At 41.4% G+C, this 23,344-nt stretch overlaps 1 long non-coding RNA gene across 2 annotated transcripts in view; it reads left to right on the top strand.

The window, feature by feature from the left end:
• LOC122556175 overlaps positions 1–23,025 on the top strand; it is a 94,302-nt gene extending 71,277 nt beyond the window's left edge. The window contains exons 2-4 of one of the 2 annotated variants that reach the window (XR_006313471.1): positions 998–1,087; positions 17,230–17,344; positions 22,542–23,025. This is a non-coding gene — a long non-coding RNA (uncharacterized LOC122556175). The remainder of the gene's footprint in view (positions 1–997; positions 1,088–17,229; positions 17,345–22,541) is intronic. The other variant, XR_006313470.1, reaches the window with a different exon arrangement.
• The last annotated feature ends 319 nt before the right edge of the window (positions 23,026–23,344 follow it).

Here is a 23,344-nt window from a genome sequence, read left to right as displayed (position 1 = left end):
ACAGCACCAAGTTATAGTCCAACAGGTTTAATTGGAAGCACTAGCTTTTGGAGCGCCGCTCCTTCATCAGGTGGTTATAAGACCACAAGACCATAAGACATAGGAGTGGAAGTAAGGCCATTCGGCCCATCGAGTCCACTCCGCCATTCAATCATGGCTGATGCGCATTTCAGCTCCACTTACCAGCGTTCTCCCCGTAGCCCTTAATTCCTCGAGACAACAAGAATCTATCAATCTCGGCCTTGAAGACATTTAGCGTCCCGGCTTCCACTGCACTCCGTGGCAATGAATTCCACAGGCCCACCACTCTCTGGCTGAAGAAATGTCTCCGCATTTCTGTTCTGAAATGACCCCCTCTAATTCTAAGGCTGTGTCCACGGGTCCTAGTCTCCTCGTCTAACTGAAACAATTTCCTAGCATCCACCTTTTCCAAGCCATGTATTATTTTGTGAGCAGCGCTCCGAAAGCTAGTGCTTCCAATTAAACCTGTTGGACTATAACCTGGTGTTGTGTGATTTTTAACTTTGTACACCCCAGTCCAACACTGGCATCTCCAAATCTTCTAGAAATTTTGTTCTCCCAGTGGCAACCAGGTAGTTACCCATTTGGCTTCTTCCAGTTTTTCCTGAATAGGATCCCTACAGTATAGAAGTAGGCTACATGGCCCATCGAATCCACATCAAATCTCCAAACAGCATCCCACCCAGACCCATTCTCCTACCCTAACATATAACCCTGCATTTCCTATGGCTAATCCACCTCGCCTGTACATCCCTAGACATTATGGGCAACCCTCCCTGACCATCTTTGGACTGTGGGAGGAAACCAAAGCACCCAGAGGAAACCCACACAGACCCAGGCAGAATATGCAAACGTCACACAGATAAACGCTTGAGGCTAGAATCCAACCCAGCCCCTGGTATTGTGAGGCAGCAGTGATAACCAGTGAACCACCATCCCACCCTGCTGGCTAATTTTGTGCTCGGGGATTTTACAGAACCCAAGTGCTGATGGAGTTCTAAGAAGGTGCTGCAGAGAGAAATCATTTAAAAGCCATGCCTCCTTTCACCGTAAGCACCATACCTTGGTAAGTAAGTTTAAATGTCTTATATTTTCTTAGTGCCAGTCTAAAACCCATTTGCTTCAGTAATGTCATACAGAGAAGAAAATCTCTCATCCTTACCTGAATTAGCCTAGATGTGACTTCAGACCACAGCAATGTAGTTTATTTTTAACTGCCTTCTGGACTATAAATGCTGACCTAGCCAGTGACACCCATATTCCATGGATGAATAAAAAGGAAGTGGGTGAATGTGTAAGTAAAGAAGTGCGGGATGTGTGTAAGGAGCCAAGATGTTTGGGGTAATTGTGCAAGATGTAGTAAGGGTGAGGTGATAACTGGGTAGAGTGATGGTCTGATGGATGGCAGGGGTTATCAGTCATTGGGTATTCAGGAATGCAGGGTTGAGGTTAAAATTTGATCAGCCGTGATCTTATTGAATGGCAGAGTGACCTACACTTACTACTTGCTCATATATTCATAGGGGTTGAGTTAAATGGTCAAGTTGAGTATTGTGGAAAGAAACAATCAGAAACAAAAACAGAAATTGTTGGAAAAACTCAGGAGGTCTGGTATCATTTGTGAAGAGAAATCAAAGTTAAAATTTTGGGTCAGAGAAGGTGACCCTTCCTCAGATTTTATTCTGAGGAAGGGTTGCTGGACCCAAGCCATTAACTTTGATTTCTCTTCACAAATGATACCAGACCTGCTGAGTTTTTCCAACAATTTCTGTTTTTGTTTCTGATTTACAGTATCCGTTACTCATTCAGTTTTTATTGTTCAGTTCTGGGCACCTTATTTAAGGAAGGATGGTAAATCCCTGGAAACAGAACAAAGGAGATTTAGTACAATCATACCAGCAGTGAGGGATTTTAAATATAAGGAAAGAATAGAGAAATTAGACTTATTCATCTTGGAGCAGAGAAGATTATGAGGTGACCATACTAAGGTGTTCAAATTATGAATGGTTTTGACAGGGTACAGATTGATATTCTGTTTCCATTAGTTGATATGTCAGTAACTAAGAGTCAAATTTCAAGATTGTCAGCAAGAGAGCTAGGGGTGAAGAGAAATTTCTTTACTGAGAAAGTTGTTAGGATTTGGAATGTGCTGCCTGGGAAAGTGCTGGCGGTGGATTCCACATGAGGTTTCAAAAGAGAGCTGGATATATATTTGAAAACAATGAATTTCAAGGGCTGCGCAGTTTGGACTGGAGAATGGGACTAGCTGGGGAGCTCTTTCAGGAGCTAGTACAGGCACAATGGGTCAAATGGCCTCCAGTACTGTAAAATTCAATGTTTCGTCGGTCAGGAATGTTTCTCCCGTCAGAAGCTTGTCAATTTGGGATGGCTAGGGGCTCAGTCAGATGTCTTGGACGTGATAGGTTTGGGGGCAGTTGAAGAGTTAAAACGATAGTTGAGGTAATGAGTTGTAGACAGGTCATGAGGGCTAGTCAGGATGAGGTAAGATTGAGTTGTGGTTTTGGAACAGGAGTCAATGGGTTAGTTGGCTGAGGGTTTTTAGGGAATGCTCAGGATTTCAGTTGTATAGTTACATTGAGGTTTGACATGGATTTTTTCACCTAACTTTTCCTGGGAAACTTGAGTTCAACTGTCTGCAGACTCCAAATCTAATTCAGTCAGAAACTTTGTCAGAAGGCCCCAGATTTCAGGGGAATTGACCATCCGAAGTTAAACAGTGTCTGGACTTCCAAGGGATCCTGATGGGCATGTGTTGTCATATGACCATAAGACATAGGAACAGAAATTAGGCCATTCAACCCATCGAGTTTGCTATGCCATTTAATGGCTGATAAGTTTCTCGACCCCATTCGTCTGCTTTCTCCCTGTACCCTTGATCGCCTTGACAACCAAGAACCAATCTAGCTCTGCCTTAAATATACTCAATTGTCATACATCTGGTCTGCAACTACCCAGAGAGCAGAAGATCTAGGCTAATATGTCAGCTTGTTACAGTCACTACCTTATAAAAATTGTCTCTGATTTCAACAAAGAGGCAATTGGGAGTGGGGTTGGTGGGCATGAAGACAGCACTAAATATGAAATAGAAAACCCAGTATTAAGTCTGTCTGTAGCATTTTAATTAACTTATCATTTCACTTCTAGATCGTGCATCAAGTGAGTGATAGTGGGGCTGCTATGTTCGCACAACATGATCTCTGCTAGGACGTTCGTGTGTGCAACAGGAGTAGGGAGACTAAATCAAGAAATTATTGGAAAAACTCAGCAGGTCTGGCAGCATCTGTGGAGAGAAAGCAGAGTCAATGTTTCAGATCCAGTGACCCTTCTTCAGAATGTTAACTCCATGTTAACTCTGTTTTCTCTCCATAGAAGCTGCCAGACCTGCTGAGTTTTTCCAGCAATTACTTTTTTTATTTATGACTTCCAGTATCCACAGTCCTTTGTTTCTCTTTATTCAAATCAAGAGCTTGAACGCCTTTTGCTTAGTGCACGGTGAAGACTACACTTCCAAATGCCAGAAGGGCCACCTTGAATTGTTACAACAAAATAATTCTATCATGCTCATCCTAATCTCAAGAACTTGTGGTTTAAAAATTTAACCTTTTGTCTGTACCTTTGTTCCAAAGAAGAGTAACATTCAACTTGAAACATTAACTTTGTTTCTCTTTCTGCAGATGTTGCCAGACTGCTGAATTTCTCCAGCACTTTCTGTTTCCATGTTAGTATCTTTGCCTGTGCTTATTTTTCCCTCAGCTCAAAAGAAGAAGTGAGAGCATATGTCAATTGCTGAACATTCTGGAATCAGGGTGGGGCACAATGGCTCAGTGGTTAGCACAGCTGCCTTACAGCACCAGGAGTCGCATTCAGTTCCAGCCTTGGGTGACTATCTGTGTGGTTTCCTCCCACAGCCCAAAGATGTGCAGCTTGGATGGATTTGTTTTTAATATTCATTCACAGGATGAGGGCGTCGCTGGCCAAGCCAGCATTTATTGTCCATCTCTAATTGCCCAGAGGGCAGTTAAGACTCAACCACATTGCTGTGGGTCTGGAGTCACATGTATGCCAGACTGGGTAAGGATGGCAAGGTTCCTTCCCTAAAGGACATTAGTGAACCAGATGGGTTTTTCCAACAATCGATTCATGGGTCATCATTAGACTCTTAATTCCAGATTTTACTGAGTTCAAACTGCACTATCATCCATGGCAGGATTCGAACTCTGGTCCCCAGAACATTACCTGGGTCTCTGGATTAACAGTCGAGCAATAATACCACAAGGCCATTGCCTCCCCAGATTAGCCATGGGAGTTACAGTAATAAGGGTGTGTCTGGTTGGGATACTGCCCGGAGAGACAGTGTGGATTTGATGGGCTGAATGGCCAACTTCCACATTGTATCTGAATGTACTTAGAATATAATCATCACATAATGTCCAGAGTTTGAACCAGGTGGAGGGTGTGGGGGTCAGTGACAGTGGGTTAAAAGTGGCAAAATACTACTGCCTCTCAGACCTGCAAATTTCTATGTTTAGCTTGAGCGCGTTACAATAATGGAGAAGAGTCCCGTTTGGAAACGTAATTTGCCAAAGGGTCTGTTTCTGTCTCACTCTATGCAGCGATATAACAGAACCCCTGAATGATTTTGCTTCTGTATCGGTCCATGGCTCTGCTGGAGACACATCCAGTACCGGTGCCTGATTGGTTTTTTTTGTCAGGGCTAACCATTATATGAATGTCCCCTGTGATATTGCTGATGGGAAAGGGTAGGATCTTGGGTTTGTGTCCCTGGCTGGTCTCTATCTGGTGCAAGGGAGTCATCAACTGTAAACACACAGTAATCCACACATCCCTACATCGACCAGGTGTATTTCTGTACTGCAACAGCTTGCACTAGACCATTGTGTAGCCAGTGTAAGCAAATGAAAATGTTTCTGCAGCTATGGATTACTGTCAACCCTGATTGTCAACCACACCCCCACTCTGATTCTCATCGTCAAACGCGAAACAAATGCCTACAAAACTTTAGTTTCACTATCAAAACACTTATTTAATTGCTTGCTTAAACAGATTTAGGATTTTGTGTAAAATTTCTTATTAGACCAAGGGCAAAATGCACAGCATTATGAGTAAGTTTTTAGGATTACTAAGGGCTCATTTCAAGGAACTCTTGAAAACTAAAATCTGAATTATGTGGATGGAAATTCTGTGCCTCTGGAGTGAATCAGGGATTTCCCAATTTTCACTGAGCCATTTAGGATAGATATTACATACTCCACAGCTAGATCAACAAACGTTTAGACACTCGTACTAGCGAAATGGTCAGTTAACTGCTTGAAGTACATTCAAAGATCATTGTTACAAGTGCATCAGATGATTGCTGCCTCATTGCAGATCAAAAATAGCAAAGAAACATGGGCCCTCCTCTTGGGCTGTTTTCCTCAAGCAGAGAAAAGTACAGCACATGATCCAGAGCTGGATTTTACCAGCAATTTGGGGATGGATTGGGAGATACTGAAATTCGCAAAACAGCACGGGAAGGCAATAAGTGATTTTAAAATATTTATTCACAAAATGTAGGCATCAATGGCACGTCCGCCATTTATTGCCCCCATCCTTAATTGCCCAGATGGCACTTCAGAATCAACCACATTTGCAGTCCTTCTGCTGTCACATGTAGGCCAGACTAGGTCAGAACAGCAGATATCCTACCCTACAGGACATTAGTCTATTAGATGGGTTTCTTTTTTCCCCTCGACAGTAGGTTCATGGTAATCATATGATTCTAATTTCCAGAATGTTATTGAATTCAAATTCTTCCATGACAGGATTCGTACCTGGAGACACCAACACATTACCTAGGTCTCCAGATTAGTTCGACAATAATAATTCCATCGTCTACCATCTTCTTCCTTGTGCCTTCTTGTTGTAAACCTTGCCAGCAGCCGAATTAGTATTAAAAAAAAGAACAAAGAGGAAGAACAGTGCAGGAACAGGGCCTTAGGCCCTCCAAGCCTGTGCCAATTATCATGCCCGAACTAAACTAAAAAAACAAACCTTTTGACCTTATTCAGACCATACTGTTTTATTCCTTCCCTATTCATTTAACCATCCAGATGCCTCTTAAATATTGCCAACATGCCTGCTTCTGGCAGTGTGTTCCAGGCTCCTATATTCTCCGTGTCAATATTTCCCTCTCATATCTGCCTTAAACTTACCCCCCTCTCACCTTGAACCTGTGTTCCCTTGTAATAATGGTAGACAAGTAAATTCTGGCAACCTGTCAGTGGACTCTGTGTCTAATCCTCCTTTCCATCCATTGTGGCACGTGGAGCTCCTATTATTCCCCACTTCTTGCAGTCCACCAAAGCCCACTTCTACCAACAATGGCTATCTTTACTACATTAAAAATCACACAACACCAGGTTATAGTCCAACAGGTTTAATTGTAAGCACACTAGCTTTCGGAGCGACGCTCCTTCATCAGGTGATAGCGGAGGGCTCAATCCTAACACAGAATTTATAGCCCTCCACTATCACCTGATGAAGGAGTGTCGCTCCAAAAGCTAGTGTGCTTCCAATTAAACCTGTTGGACTATAACCTGGTGTTGTGTGATTTTTAACTTTGTACACCCCAGTCCAACACCGGCATCTCCAAATCATATCTTTACTACAGTGATGTTGCCTGCACTTTCCAAATCTCGGCAGCCAGCCAGTTGCTGCAGCTTACTTGATTTGCCCCGGGAACCTCATATCCCATTTAACTGGTCGTGTGGGTGCACATCCGTCAATCAACTTAGGTTATTTTCCATCAGGTGCAGCCCAGAGGTGGCCAAGCAGCTGCCAGTTCCAAATGCTGAGGCTGCTAAGCTCCCATCTCTTGGATTGGCCAGCATCTCTTGGGGGTTGTAGCATAATAGGTTAAAAGCTATTGTGCTGTCCTTAATAGAATGGCAGCCTGGCAGCAGCCACTTAATTGGTTGCTGCTAACAAGATGTAGCCCCAGGTCATCTGACCATTGAAGCAAATTGTCACCAAGCTCTCTTGTTCACAACAGGTTTGTCAGCAATTTAGAGACCATAGGGACAGTAATGGTTTTCTGAGTGACAGGCAACAAAAGGTAGTAGTGAATGATTGTTTTTCAGGCAGGAGAAACATATATAGTATTATTCTGACGGTGACAATGTTTAGAGCTCTGCTTCATTTCTTTGATATTAATGGTCTCGATATAGGTCTACACGCACAGTTTTGAAATTTGACAAAGATCAAAAATTTGGAATTATTATTGACAGTAAAGAGAATAGCGTTGATCTTTTTCTAATCAACTTGCTCAGAGATGTTGTCACACACCATTTGGGTCGGGGGTGGGGTAGCTTGAGCTTAAGTCTCCTGGCTCAAAGGTGAGGACACTACCACTGCACCACAAGAGGTCAGTGATTTCTTATGTGGTGGCATGGGTGCGTAAGTGGCAGGTGAAAATGCATTGGAGTGTGAAGGTTCTTCATCTGGCGGGAAGAACAAGAAGAGGCAATATAAAATAAGGGATATAATTTGAAACTGAGAGTGAGAGCAGAGAGGTAACTGAGGCGATGTAACCAAATGCCTTCGGCATGTTTAGTAAGCAGTTACAGAGTCGTACAGTTGTACAGCAAAAAAGACCCTTCAATCCAACTCGTCCATGCTGACTGGATATCCTAAATTAATCTATTCCCATTTGCCAGCATTTGACCCATATCCCTGTGAACCCTTCCTATTCAAATACCCGTTCAGATGCTTTTTAAATGCTGTAATTGTACCAGCCTCCACCACTTCCTCTGGCAGCTCATTCCATACATGCACCACCCTCTGCGTGAAAAAGTTGCCCCGTACATCCCTTTTATATCTTTTCCCTCTCACCATAAACCTATGCTTTCTAATACAGGACTTGGAGTTGTAGAGTCATAGAGATATAGAGCATGAAAACAGACCCTTCGGTCCAACTCGTCCATGCTGACCAGATATCCCAACCCAATCGAGTCCAACCTGCCAGCACCCGGCTCATATTCCCCCAAACCCTTCCTATTCACCTACCCGTCTAGATCCTTTTAAATGTTGCAATTGTACTAGCCTCCACCACTTCCTCTGGCAGCTCATTCCATAAATGTACCACCTGCTGCATGAGAAAGTTGCCCCATGGTTCTCTTTTCTGTCTTTCCCCTCTCACCCTAAACCTATGCCCTCTAGTTCAGGACTCCCCCACCCCAGGGAAGAGACTTTGTATATTTATCCTAGGTAGACTTCCCTACCTTGGGAAAAAGACCTTGTCTATTTACCCTATCCATGCCCCTCATGATTTTATAAACCTCTATAAGGTCACCCCTCAGCCTCTGATGCTTAAGGTCTGGGATTCTGGGCAATCCAAGATGGAGGATAGGAAAGATTTCTGGCTGTAACAGGCTACTCCTTTTTATTTTTGAGATATTTTAGGTGTTGGGAGTGATTTCCTCGAATTCCAGGAGCAGCAATTGCTGATTTATATGTTGTTGCATTGTTTTGAAGGCTTCCCTTGGGGAAAAAGACCTTGTCTATTTACCCTATCCACGCCCCTCATGATTTTATAAACCCCTGTAAGACTAGTCTCAACCTCTGAAGCTCCATGGAAAATAGCCCCATCTATTTAGTCCTTCCCTGTAGCTCAAACCTTGGAGCCCTGGCAACATCCTTGTCAATCTTTTCTGCACCTTTTCAAATTTAATAACATCTATCCTGAAGCAGGGAGACCAGAACTGAATGCAGTGTTCCAAAAGTGGCCTAACCAATGTCCTGTATACCCACAACAACCTCCCAACTCCTATACTTAATGCACTGACCAATAGAGGCAGTAAAGTTAATAAAGTATACATGATCCTTAGTTTTATAAAATAGAGTGAGTACAAAAGTATTGAAATTATGATAAGCCAGTATATAAAGTTGTATTAGCCTTAACTTTGAGCATTGTGTCTGATTCTGACCACAACACATCAGGGTGGATATGAAGGCTGGATAAGCAGTTCACAAGAATTACTTCAGTGGTTAACTGGGTTGTCCTTGGAGTAGAGAAGATCAACAGACAATTGGACAAGACTTACAAAATCATGAAATACCTCCAGAATGCACTGGTATAAACTGTTCCCGTTGGCTGCTGAGTTGACAACCAGAGGATGCTAATTTAGGATGCTACCCAAATGAAACAATTGCACTGTAAGGAAAATATTTTGTTTTACACAGTACATGATTAGGATCTGGAATGCACTAGCTGAGAATGGTGAAAACAGATTCAGTGAAGACCTTTGAAAGAGATTGGGATGATTATCTCAATGGAGCAGACTTGCATGGCTATTGGGAAAACATGAAGGCTATGGAAGATGAGGCTGGGTGGTGGTGTCACAAAGTGAATTGTTTTTGCAGAGAGCCAGCAAGGACAGGACAGGCCAAATGGCTGCCTTCTATGATCACATGTTGAGTACTAAATTATTCAAAGCAAATTTGGGTGAGAAACATTATCATTTTCATGACTTCTGCCAATATTTTAATTATGAATTAATGCATATGAGTGTTCCCTTGTTACTATGCTACTGAATTAGCTTTTTTGATATGCACAAACACTTTGCACCTTCATCAACAAGGTACAGTTACAGAAGTAGGGCAATTTAGAGAAAAGTTAAGCAAGGCTTGAAAATAAAATGCTCCAAAAACTACAATCCAAAGTTCTGTGTGGGTCATCAGGGTAAGTGTTCAATTTTATTTTCAGATACTTAACCTTAGTTTGTTACAATACCCAAGGTAGAAGTTGAAGATATATAACACCGGAAAAAAATTCCAGATTTGAGATAAAAAGACAGAACAAATCCTGAATTTGCTGTAAAATGAAGTGAAAATGAAGGGAACATACCTTAGCACCTGTCAGCATATTCAAACAAAAAAGGTGGGAGGCAGAAAGGGTAGCATAGATGGAAAAACTGAAAGAAAGGAATTGAGTTGCTCCATTTGTCTATGTGTTTAATGAACATTTTGGAAAATCAGGGATAGAATCCCTTCAGTGTGGAAGCAGGCCATTCAGCCCATCAAATCCACACTGACCCTCTGCAGAGCTTCCTACTCCGACACACCCCTTTCCTGTATTCCTCAAGGTTAATCAACTCGGCCTACACGTCATGGATAATTTAGCATGGCAAACCCACCTTAACCTGCACATCTTTGGATTTTGGTAGGAAACCAGAGCACCTGGAAGACACCTATGCAGGCATGAGGCAAATGTGCAGTTGTCCAAGGCTGGAATTGAACCCGTGTCCCTGACACTGTGAGGCTGCAGTGCTAATCACTGTGCCACCGTACTGCTCAATGGGGAAACAAAGTTCAGAAAAAAAGGAACATGGAGGCAGTGGGATTGAAATATGAGACAAGAAACGCATGAAACTCTGCAGATCAGAAAGAGACCATGAAACACTGAATCTTTAATTAGATGGAAACAGCATATAAATTTGGACAGGGAACCTCAGTATCATTAGAATTAATGATGTATTCATTCTACAAAGGGAGAAGAAGCAGATTCTCCTATTGAAACTTGTATAAAAAAGGAAAATTATTTCTTTTAATTGAAAAAGAAATGTGGAAAGCAAATTTGTTGAACCTGAGAACAAGTTAAACAAAGCAGAGAAGGTGGTAGCCAGAACTAGTTCAGTGGCATCACTGAAATATGAATTGTTTTTCATTATCAGTGAGTTTTGTTTCCTGTATGAACACTTCATTGTTGATGACATAAACACATTTATTCTCCTGACTAAAAGTCCTCTTCAATCCACTGTTCATGCTATCTTCAAGATACAAGATTAATATAACACACCTTGTAGCTTTCAAACGACCATAATTCATTTTGCGAAAATCGCTGGTATGGTTTGCATATTAGAAACAATGTATCAAATAGCTATTGTATTGAAAGGACTGTTGCAGTTAATAACAGTGACTTAAAAATAAGAATTCTTTGTTCTTCATTCCTTACTGTTGACTTACATAAATCTGTAATTCACAGATATTGTCAACATTCTGATACATTATACCAAAGATCAACAGCCTATTTGATCCTGGAAGCCACTCAGCAGCCAAAGTCAATCCCATCCTCACCCTTTGTCCACCTCTGTAATTTTCAGCATTAGTTTTTAGTAATCAAATGTTTGGGGAAAGGATTGTTTCCCCTTTTTGAACTTATAGATCTTTTATCACTATTAGCATTTCAGAATTTTCTAAGCCTGTATGAGTTGATACTTGGTACCTTTTAGTCCATTACAAAAATGCAAAAAAAAGACTTAAACAGCTCTGGATTACTCTGAAGAGATATATTAATTGCTTTCCTATTTTACTGACAGCTTATCAATCCAGAATCCGCAATGCTTGGTTTGGTTCTTAAATGAGTCCCCTGGTATCTGTTCCTTAAAATGGAAGCGTTTCCATGGAATGTTGTTTTTTACTGTATACCTAAATTAAGGCAAATATGTTTGTCAAGGATTTGTTGCCAATGTCAATTGAAATGAATATATTTAAGATAAGCAGATGAGTGCTGATTAGTTGGCTTCTGTTGTATTATTTGGCAAAGCACTGAGCATGAAAAAATAATTACCTGCCGTATAATAAATATTGGGACACATTTTTGTGGCGTGGTTAAGGATATCTTCTGAAATAAATTATTATAATTTCATTAAACTGACTAGCAATAGAGTTAACTTATTTAAATGTTGCCGCATAAAATTAACTGGGGCCAAAGGATGTCTAATTGTCTTCTCACAGACATCACCGCCTTATAAAACCCTTGTTGCTTTCATTTACAGCTCCAGCAGTGTGATGTGACACTGTCTTGCAGCTAGTGTATTCAAGTGGTCATAACTACTCCATAATTTATTATTGAGAGTTTGACGATTTAATCATCCTGTTTGTGTTTCATTGTATGTTATCAATTGTAATGCTTTTAAAGATGCCCATTATTGCTGTGCATGCAATTACCATTGCTAACATTAGAATACACTGCATTTAAGTGTTTTATTAACTTCCTTCAGAGTTTATATCACAGGCCTTTATTAATAGCCTTTCACTAGTAAAAATTGCCGTGTCTGCTGATTGTAAAAATTAATGAAACCCCTGTGACTGTGCTATAGTTGTGGAGACTGGCACAGGAGTTTTGCTATTCACTATAACTGAACATATGACACTTTAGTAAATTATGTTTACGACTTAACTTGTAATGTGAACCCCCAAGGCAAAGAATTGCAATAGGAGGCCTTGTAAAAGTGTCTTTGGTTTCTTGTATCCTGCTTCATGTTTCCTTAAAAGTATCAGTCTGCCATAATATTAAGTATAATACTTAAAGTTGTTATGACTGTGTAAATTAGTGTACAGCTATGCACTTTAGGAAAGGTTAGGAATTTCAGATAGGCAAAATTTGTAATATAGGGTGAGAACAATGGAAATCCTTCGAATTGAATCAGTACTTTTTTCACTTTGCCATGAGTGAAGCAAGTGAGGTATGCATTTGATCTCTCTGTGTTTTCCACTCTGCACAGAGTTTTCCACAGTGAAGGAACAATGATACAGTTCCAAGTGGGATGGGGGGAGCTTATCATTGCAGTTTAACAAAGTTAATGCCATTGAATGCCAAAGAGAAATGGTCAGATTCTCTTTTGTTTAGAGGTGGTTATTGCATGGCACTTGTGAGCCACAAATGTTACTCACCACTTCTTATCCCAAACTTGAATGTTGGTCAGTCCTTACTGCTTATGGACACAAGCTGCTTGAATACCTGAGGATTGGTGAGTGGTACTGAACATTGTGTAATTATCAGCACACATCACCACTTCTGACATTGGGAAGATCATTGACAAAGCACCTGAATATGGGTGGAGCTGGGACACTATCTTGAGGAACTCCGCAAGTAATTGTGTTTGAGATCATTGGAATCCAGCAACCAAAACCATCATCCTTTATGCTCGGTTTGGCTCCATCATTGGAGACTTTTCCCCGATTCCTGTTGACTCTAGTTTTTCTGGGACCATTTGATGACATATTCAGTCAAATGTTGCTTTGATGTCAAGAGCTGTCATGCTGACCTTAATTCTGGTGTTAATCCCTTTTGTCCATGTTTGTACCTAGGCTGCAAAGAGGTCAAGAGTTGAGTGACCCTGGTGGAAATTGACCATGATGTATAAATGTTATGAAGTATGGTGTCACTCAACCTGTATTTTCTTTGCTGAAGCTGTTAAATAACTATCAAAAGCAGTTTCCTTGTTCTTGCAAAATCATCACAGCTATCACTTGTTTATCATGCCTTATGTGTTGCAAAAAACAGTGTGCTAAATGTAAACACATTAAATTAAAATTATTTCACTGTAAGGAAACATTAAAAAAAAGTAAAATTGTCTCAAAATACAAGAACCCGGCTGGCCTGACTGGCTCCCAGACATTCGTTGTTACTGCTACCTATAAGACCATAAAACACTGGAGCAGAAGTAGACCATTCAGCCCACTGAGCCTCCTCCACCATTCAGCAAAATCATAGCTGACCTGATAATGCTCAACTTCCACTTTTCCACTCTTGATTCCCTTACTGATTAAATACCTGTCTACCTCAGTCTTGAATATAGAGTCAAACAGATGTGCAGCACGGTCCAACTCGTCCATGCCGAAACAAATCTAGTCCCATTTGCCAGCATTTGGCCCATATCCCTTTAAACCCTTGCTATTCATATACTCATCTAGATGCCTTTTAGATCTTGCAATTGTACCAGCCTCCACCACTTCCTCTGAACAGCACTTTGTGGTAAAAAATTCAAACAATTCACTACTCTGTAAGAGAAGAAATACCCTTTGGTTGCTGTATTAAATGTGCAACATGTTATTGTGAGATGCCCTCTGGTCCTAGACTTTCCCACAAGGGGAGACAACCTTTCCACATCCACTCTGTTAAGTCTTTCATGTTTCACTAAGGTTGCCTCTCATTCTTCTACATTCCAATGAGTACTGACCCAATCTACTCAATCCCTTCTCAAAAGACAGTTCCTCCTGACCCAGTATCAATCATGTTGACATTCTCTGGACCGCCTCCAATGCCAGTATGTCTTTCCCTTAGATAAGAAGCCCAAAAATGTTCACGCTGAATGCTGACCACCATCCTAGCTTTGTGTCTACAAGATGAGGCCTGACAGAAGATATGCGGGCCTTAAGCTCTGATTGAGACAGCAAAATGCAAATAGGGAAGAAATTGTCCAGGTCAAAATGAAGTGATTGAGTGCTAAGAGAGCAAGCGAGAAGCTCAGATATTCATCCTAGACCAATCCATCAGATTGGCTCCTGTTCCTGTGGCAAAATGTCCTGGCAGCAGCATTGAAATGAAAGGTTTTGATGCGTTCCACATTTCAAAGGAGAGCTGAATGATAAGTGGGTTTGAGGTGTGTCATGAGGATGCCAACCTATGTGGATAGGGTGTACAGGAAGTTGCTGCCCATGGAGTGTATCCTGAGATGTTGGTGACTCCAACATGGAGGTCTGGAGAAGCAAGTAGCAAACTGAAGTTGCCAGGTACCTGCTCTGATTTTCATATTGGTGAATTATTACCCTTTAAATCTCTTGGGCACATGGGAGAACAGGTAAATGCCTATTAAGGCAGCATGATTAGGTATTCATGGCACACAGATAAATGCAAATAGGCCTCATACTGCTTTCTATTCAGATTTGGGTCTCACTGTTAAACGCGTGGTTTTAGAATTAGACTGTCTTGATATCTCATTTCTGCCAATCTTGGGGGAGTCCAAATCTAGATGGTATATGTTTAAGGTGAGAGGGTAAAGATTTAAAAGGGACCTAAGTGCAACTTTTTCATGCAAAGAGTGGTGCGTGTATGGAATGAGCTGCCAGGGGAAGTGATGGAGACTGGTACAATTACAATATTTAAAAGGCCCCTGAATGGGTCCATGAATAGGAAAGATATAGAGGGATGTGGGCCAAGTGCTGGCAAATGAGACTAGATTAATTTAGGATATCTGGGCAGCATAGACGAGTTGGACCAAAAGGTCTGTTTCCGTGCTGGACATATCTATGACTCTGTAACTGACTTGTCTTTGCTCAAGTCTTTCAGAGGCTGGGAAAATTCCACGCAATGTCTTTGGTCTTTCCAATCTTTAACTTGGAGAAAATTTCTGCTGTGAAACAGAAATAGCTGGAGAAACCCAGCAGATCTGACAGCATGTGGAGAGAAAGCAGAGTCAACATTTTTGAAGGGTCATGCCTCTGAAGGGATGTAGTCTCAGCAAGGACTGCCTCCATTGCCTTCTCTTGTGTGTCAGTGCAATGATTTTCACATTGTACCTCCTGCCCTACAAGCACAATGCTCAATAATGCGACTATAACTGCAGCGATTGAGAGTGTGCTAATATAAATTTAAGCAGTGTCTTCAGATAATGTACATCTTTAGAGCTCTTCAGTGTTTGCAGGAGCCCTCATCTCTTCCTCACCTGCTGAACTATATAATGTTAAATCTTCTCTTTTCAAGGATCTTCTTGATTCCTAATTTGAAATAATTATCAAAACCTTTTAGGACATCTTTAAAAGTATCTGTACTTTTTTTGGCTTTCTGTCAATTAATAACATCATTTGTAATCGGAACTATTGAACAAAATAATGTAATAACCTGTTTCAGCTTCAGATTTAGTATAGAGTTTGTTTGACATTGTGCAATAATTTCTGAATCTGTGTCTTTTTGAACTTTGTATTGCAATAAATTCTTCAAGAAAGCTTTAAAAAAATTCTGCTCTGCACTGATTCACTGCTTTCAACACTTAATAACTGTTTCACTGTAATACCGTATCTCTGGGTTTTCCAATCTTTCTCAGTAATTAAGATGTTTGTTACTTAACATTTGCAAGATTTTCTGGCCCGTATCTAGTTTTCCCACTTTTTCCTGGCTAAAACAGAAACCTCCCCCTTTTATGGTCTAAAACACTAAGCACTTTACTCTATGCAATATCATTTCAAAATAAAGTTCTCTGCCGTTATAAATGTAACAGCTAAATTTGCAACATAATTACTGAATCCACAGCTGGAATACTGTGAACAGTTTGGGGCCCTTTCTCTAAGGGAAGCTATACTGGCATTGGAGACCGTTCAGAGAATGTTCACTTGGCTGATATCATGTATGAAAGCACAGTCTTAGTTGTTGAGTAGGTTGGGATTGTATCCATTGGAATATAGAAGAATGAGGCATGACCTTATTGAAGCATACACAATTTTTAGGGAACTTGACAAGGTAGTTGTGGAAAGATTGTGAATCTAGGACTACTGGGCACGATTTCAGAGATGAGGAGGAATTTCTGCTCTCAGAATTGAGTGAAACTGCCGAATGCTTTAACACAGAGGGCTATTGAGACTTAGTCATTAAGTATACTCAGATAGACAGATTTTTAATCATTGAGGGAATCAAAGGTTAGAGTCATAGAGATGTACAGCATGGAAACAGACCCTTCGGTCCAACCCGTCCATGCCGATCAGATATCCCAACCCAATCTAGTCCCACCTGCCAGCACCCGGCCCATATCCCTCCAGAACCTTCCTATTCATATACCCATCCAAATGCCTCTTAAATGTTGCAATTGTACCAGCCTCCACCACTTCCTCTGGAAGCTCATTAGTGTGTTGAGGATTATCAGATCAGCCATGGTCTCATTTGCCGGGGAGACCCAATGGGCTGAATGGCTTAATTCTGTTCTAATGTCTTGTTTTCCTATGATCCCAGCACTTTTAAAACTTCAGTTTCTTCCGACTTCTTCTGAAATGCTCTTCAACTAGAGTTCTCCAAATTTATTCTTTACCATCTTACTTAAACTCTGAGACCTTCAGCAGTAATGAATGGTATTTATTGTTTATTATATTAGCGATGGTATAAATGTATTTTCTGGCTCTTTCACGGTCCCTTGCAGCTCTGCCTTGTGAGCCAAAGGTAGTGATGTACACTGTGAGAGATAAGAACTCTCTCTTAACATTCACTTGTCTTTCAGGCATTTGCATTATTTTTGAAAAGTTCATCCATTTTACTCTCAGGGCCTTCTCTTGCTCCCTAAGCATTCTGTGTTTTTCTAAGTATTGCTGTGTTTTCTCCCTTTTGCTAGCCAACACTCTTTTCCTTTTGTCTGTTTCTAGCCTCTTAATGAAGGTGTGCTGTTGGCGTTCTGAGCTTCCCCTGTTGCTGCATCTACAGCTGCTGCAGTCTTTACCTGTTGAAAATTGTATCATTGCTGTTCGTGCTTTTAAACTGGTAAATTCATTTATCTTCAAAATTGCTTCTTCATTTGTATCTTTTGCTCCTAGTCAGACGATCTCTCATGGTATTTGATTCTATACTGCTGCTCACCATGTAGTATTCACTAATCAACACTACTGGTACCTCGGGCTATCTATCACCTCTGCCAGTATTTGCCTGAGAATGAGGGTATAGATAATTCACTGCCATCAAACCTGTTTTATGTATACTTTGTCAAGGGTCAATCTAATAGTATCTCTTAAAGTTCTGCAGAATCTTTACTGAAGTAGCAATATTCATATTCATTGAAATGGTTTATTGCATGATAGCAGTAATAACCAACACATTATAAGTTTGACTTAATCAGTAAGGACTCTTGTGGCTTGTACAGATTCTTAGAGATGTATATCACGGAAACAGACCCTTCGGCCCAACCCGCCCATGCTGACCAGATATCCCAACCCAATCTAATCCCATCTGCCAGTACCCAGCCCATATCCCTCCAAACCCTTCCTATTCATACACACATCCAAATGCTTTTAAATGTTGCAATTGTACAAGCCTCCACCACTTCCTCTGGCAGTTCACTCCATACACGTACCACCCTCTGTGTGAAACAGTTGCCCCTTAAGGCCCTTTTATATCTTTCCCCTCTCACCCTCAACCTATGCCCTCAAGTTCTGGACTCCCCTACCCCAGGGAAAAGACCTTGTCTATTTACCCTATCCATGCCCCTCATGATTTTATAAACCTCTATAAGGTCACCCCTCCGCCTCCGACTCTCCAGGTAAAACAGTCCCAACTTGTTCAACCTCTCGCTGTAGATCAAATCCTCCAACCCTGGCAACATATAGTACATGACAAAGGCTAGTATCAAACTCTATCTGTTCCTACAGACTGGGTGACACTGACAGAATGGGTGGAGCTAATGCACATCCAACATTAACTATTTCAGAACCATTACCTCAAATAACATTGCAGGGTCAGATGAGACATTACTTGCAAGTTTTATTTCACTGCTGCAGTTTTACATAATTGTCATAAAAATCAATTATGTATCACTTTAGACAGGATTCATAGATAAATATAGAAATGAAATTCTGATTTTACCTATCTCATCGAAATCTGTGAAATAAATGTATACTGTTATAGTTCAGTTCCTTTGATTTTATAGAAATGAAATTGTTTTAACCAGCAATGATAATGTGATGACCTTGTTATTGTGGAGCCTGTAAATAGGAATCTTCCTATTACAGGAAACATTACCCTGATCCCTGTAGACCTGTCACCACAGCCAACAGAGGAGAAAATTATTTTGCTGCTCTTCAAGGCATCCCAATAACGAGGCTACACTGTACTTCTGAAACAATTGGGATACCTATGCCATTTCAGAAATCAAATGAAATTATGTAATAGAAATATCTTCTTTAATACAATTAAATTAAAATAACAGTAGAATCATTTGTGAAGAGCAAAGAAAAGTACAGCACAGAAACAGGTTTTTTGGCCAACCAAGACTGCACTCACCCATGATGTTTTTCTAAATTAAAACCCTATTGCCTCTATTCCTTGCCTATTCATACACTTGTCAAGATGCCTCTTAAACTTTCCTATTGTATCTGCTTCTACTACCTCTTTTGGCAGCACACTCCAGGCACTTGCCATCCTCTGCATAAAAAACTTCCCCTCTTGCATCTTTAAGCTTTCCCCCTTTCCTATGTCCCCTTGTAATTGATATTTAAGCCGTCATAATTTTGTAAACTTCTATCAGGTATCCCTCATCTTCAATCAATCATTCAATCATCTTTGTCACTTCCTCAAAAAACTCAATCAAGTTTGTGAGACATGATCTTCCCAGCACAAATCAGTCCATATTTTTCCAAATGTGAGTAATCCTAGTCCTAAGAATCTTCTCCAGTAATAAGGCTCACCAGCCTGTAACTTCCTGGATTATCCCTTCTCCCTTTCTTAAACAAAGGAACAGCGTTGGCTATTCTCCAATCCTCTTCTGTGATGAAAGAGGATACAAAGATTTTGTACAAGGATACAGCAATATCCTCACCTGCCTCCCTCAGCGTTCCAGGATAGATCACATTTGATCTTGGGGACTTGTTTATTAATAATTTTAAAACACGCAACACCTCCTCCCTCTGTGGTATTGGCATGACCCAGAATATCAACATATTCCTTCAGAGACTCACCATCCATCATGTTCTTCTCCTTTGTGAATGCCAATGTGAAGTAGTCATTAAAGACCTCACCCATTTCCTCTGGCTCCATGCATGAATTCCCTCTTTTGTCTTTGAGTGGACCTACCCTTTCCCTAGCTAACCTGTTGCTCTTTCTTCATGTGTAAATTGCCTTGGGATTTTCCTTAATCCCATTTGCCAATGACATTTCATTGCCACTTTTAGTTTTCCTAATCCTTTGTTTTAGTTCTTTCCTGCTATCTTTGAATTCTTTGAAAGCTCTGCCCATTTTCAGTTTCTCAAACCTTAAATGTGCCTCCTTTTAGAACATAGAACATAGAAAAGTACAGCACAGAACAGGCCCTTAGGCCTACAATGTTGTGCCGAGACTTGATCCTAATGTAAAATATAGTAACTTAACCTACGCACCCCTCAACTCCTTGCTATCCATGTGCATGTCCATGGATAATTGTCCCTAATGACTTCGCTTCCACCACCTCAACTGGGATTGCATTCCATGCATTCACAAGTCTCTGTGTAAAGAACCTACCTCTGATATCTCTTTTATACCTTCCTCCTAATATCTTCAAACTATGACTTCTTGTACCAGTCAATCCTGCCCTGAGGAAAAGTCTCTGGCTATTGACTCTATCTATTCCTCTCAATATCTTGTACACCTCGATCAGGTCTCCTCTCTCCAGAGAATAAAATCCACGTTTATTCAACCTTTCTTCATACAGCACGCCCTCCAGTCCAGGCAGCATCCTGGTAAACCTTCTTTGCACCCTCTCCACAGCCTCTGTATCTTTCCTATAGAAGGGTGACCAGAACTGGACACAATATTCCAACTGTGGTCTCACCAGGGGCTTGTAGAGCTTCAGCAAAACTTCGCAGCTCTTAAACTTGATACCTCTGTTAATGAAAGCCAAAACACCATATGCTTTCTTAACAACCCTATCCACTTGGGTGGCAACTTTGAGGGATCTATGTACTTGCACATCCAGATCCCTCTGTTCCTCCACTCTGCCAAGAATCCTGTCTTTAATCCTACATTCAGCATTCGAGTTCGACCTTCCAAAATGCAAGACTTTGCATTTATCCAGGTTGAACTCCATCTGCCATTTCTCAGCCCAGCTCTGCATCCTGTCTATGTCGCGCTGCAGCCTGCAGTTGCCCTCTATACTATCGATGACACCTCCAACCTTTGTGTCATCTGCAAATTTACTAACCCACCCCTCAACCTCCTCATCCAAGTCATTTATAAAAACTACAAAGAGCAGAGGTCCAAGAACAGAGCCCTGTGGGACCCCACTCAACACTGACCTCCAGGCAGAATACTTTCCATCTACAGCAACTCTCTGCCTTCTGTCAGCCCGCCAATTCTGAATCCAGAAAGCCAAATCTCCCTGTATCCCATACTTCCTGACTTTATGAATGAGCCTACCATGGGGAACCCTATCAAATGTCTTCTGAAATCCATATACACCACATCCACTGCTCTACCCTCGTCGACCTGTCTTGACACTTCCTCAATGAACTTGACACTTCCTCAAAGAACCTTTACTTTTGGACAATGCTCTCAATTTCTCTTGCTATCCAAGGTTCCTGAATCTTACCATACTTACGCTTAATCTTCACAGGAATATACTGGTTCTGAACTTTAAAAGCTTCCCACATACTAGATATGGATTTAACCTCAAACATTTGTATATTCCCCAGCTCCTGCTGGATATTGTGATCATTTGTCCTCTCCCAGTTTACTTTCACCTGAGCACTAGTCTTATCCTTCTCTACAAGTAACTTAAAACTTACAAAATTATAGTCACTGTTCCTGAAATGCTCCCCCATTGAAACTTCAATCATCTGGCCAGGCTCATTCTCTAATACCAGTACAGTATGGCCCCTTCCCTAGTTGGACTATTTACCTATTGTTTCAAGAAAACTGTTCTGGACACACCTAAGAAATTGTCTCCCATCCAAGCCCCTGGTAGTAAGCCAGTCCCAGTCAATATAGGGGAGATTAAAATCTCTACCACAACAATCCTGTGTTTTCACATTCTTCCATACTTGACAAGCGCTGGCTGTTGGGAGGCCTGTAGTACAATCCCTTGGACCCTTCCTATCCCTGAGCTCTACCAAAGTGACTCTGCTGGTTGAGGCCTCCAAAATGTCCTCCCTCAGTATAGCTATGATATTTTCCTTGATCAGTAATGCAACTCTCCCAGCTCTCCTACATCCCTCTCTATCTTGCCTGATTTGGAGATGCCGGTGTTGGACTGGGGTGTACAAACTTAAACATCACACAGCACCAGGTTATAGTCCAACAGGTTTAATTGGAAGCACTAGCTTTCAGAGTGCTGGTCCTTCACAACCACCTGATGAAGGAGTGGTGCTCTGAAAGCTAGTGTTTCCAATTAAAACTGTTGGACTATAACCTGGTGTTGTGTGATTTTTATCTTGCCTGAAACATCTAATTCTCAGAATGTTAAGCTGCTGGTCTTGAACCTCTCTCAACTACGTTCCTGTAATAAGTACAACATCATAGCAATTAATCTAAGCTGTAAACTCATCTGCCTTACCTGTCATTCTCCTTACAGTAAAGCGAATACACATTAGACCAACTGTGTTCAGTAAGCTGTCCCTGTCTGCTCTTCCTCTTAATCTTACAGGCCTCAGTGTCTGACTACTTGGTTATTTTTCTTGCTGACCTACTAGTCTGGTTCCCGACTGCTACTAGTTTAAACCCTCCCAATTGGCATGAGCAAACCTCCCTGCCAGGATATTGGTGCCCCCTCAGTTCAGGTACAACCCATCCTTCTTGCAGGTATCACCTGCCCTGGAAGACATCCCAATGATCCACATAGCTGAAGCCCTCCTTCATACACCAGCTCTTTCGTCACTTATTTAGTTATCTCCTTATACCTCGCTTCACTGGCATGTGGCACTGAAAGTAATCCTTAGATTATAACACTAGACGTCCTGCTTTTCAAATTCTGACCTAACTCTCTAAACTTCCTTTGCAGGACCTCTTGTCTCTTTCTGCCAAGGCTTTTAGTACTATTGTGGAGCACAACCTCTGGCTGCTCACTGCCTACCCCCACCTTTAGAATATACTATGTCCGCAGGAGGGAGACCATGCGCCATCGTGGAATCTGATTTGTGAATATAGAAGCACCTGTCTGGGCCTCTGACTATAGAATCCCCTGTTGCTGCTGCTTATCGACACTTTGACTCTCTCTATTGTACAACAGAGCCAGTCGTGGTGCCACTGATCTGGCAACTGTGGCTGCTTTCACCCGAGAGGCCACCTACCGAGAGGTAACCAAAATGGCATCCCTGTTTGAGAGGAGAATGGCCAGGGGACACCTGCATTGTCTGGGCATGCTCACTCACCTTCCTAGCAGTCATCCAACTCTTCTCTGTCTGTGTAGCCTCGACAGATGATGTGACCAGCTCACCCATGACTGTGTCGCCAAATATCAGACTAATGCCATTTCTCAGTTTGTTGATGACACCACCATAGTTGATCGAATCTCAGATGGCGATGAAAGCCACAATCAGTGAAGATTGGGGACAAATTTCATTGTCACTAACACTCAACACTGGAGCCCCCAGGATGCTTCCTTAGTCCCCTAATGTTTTACTGTATACCCATGACTGTGTCGCCAAATATCAGACTAATGCCATTTCTCAGTTCGTTGATGACACCACCATAGTTGATCGAATTTCAGATGGCGATGAAACAGACTACAGATGGGAGGTGGAAGACCTGGAAAAATGGTGCACAGAGAACAACCTAGCTCTCAATACCAGCAAAACCAAGGAA

Source organism: Chiloscyllium plagiosum, chromosome 13 (genome assembly GCF_004010195.1).
Source record: "Chiloscyllium plagiosum isolate BGI_BamShark_2017 chromosome 13, ASM401019v2, whole genome shotgun sequence".
Classification (NCBI taxonomy): Eukaryota; Metazoa; Chordata; class Chondrichthyes; order Orectolobiformes; family Hemiscylliidae; genus Chiloscyllium; species Chiloscyllium plagiosum.
This window is presented reverse-complemented; position numbering and strand designations above follow the sequence as displayed.